This window comes from Aptenodytes forsteri, unplaced genomic scaffold, assembly GCF_000699145.1.
Source record: "Aptenodytes forsteri isolate BGI_AS27 unplaced genomic scaffold, ASM69914v1 Scaffold19, whole genome shotgun sequence".
Taxonomy (NCBI): domain Eukaryota; kingdom Metazoa; phylum Chordata; class Aves; order Sphenisciformes; family Spheniscidae; genus Aptenodytes; species Aptenodytes forsteri.
Window position 1 is genome coordinate 137,993 of NW_008795327.1, and position 607 is coordinate 138,599.

Here is a 607-nt window from a genome sequence, read left to right on the forward strand (position 1 = left end):
GAGGACGGGGCGGGGCTGGGCAGCCACAGTTCCAGTAAGGAGCCTGAGCCTGCTGTTAGAGAGATCGCATACCTGGCACCAGACCATTGGCCAACAGGTCCAGACAGGACTTGAGGGACCCTAGCCACGTTGGAAAAATAGTGGCAGGGAAGCTGGCTTAGCTGGAGACTCACCGGTATCCACAGACAGAGGTAGTGCCATCCCCTAGGATGCTTTTGAGTGTCTGCCTCCAGGCAAAGCCACCCAGGAAGCTGTGAGCAGAGCCAGGAGGGAACCAGGCACAGCACTCTCGTCGCCATCCTCAGCCACGTGGCCAGGTCACACCCCTGGACTCCGCAGTCCCCTCAGGGTCTCCACGGATGGCCCAGAGGATGGTCACAGCTGTGTCTGGGCCCTGATGCTGGAAGTTCAGGCTGAGGGCGAGTGGGAGCTCTCAAGGGACCTCATCCTTTTGCCAAAGTCCTGGGAGCTGGGAGGGACCAAAGGGATCGCATCCATGTAGGGATGCTGCAATATCAGAGGGTATGTGCTGGTTTTGGCTGGGATAGAGTTAATTTTCTTCCCAGTACCTAGTGTGGGGCTGTGTTTTGGATTTGTGCTGGAAACA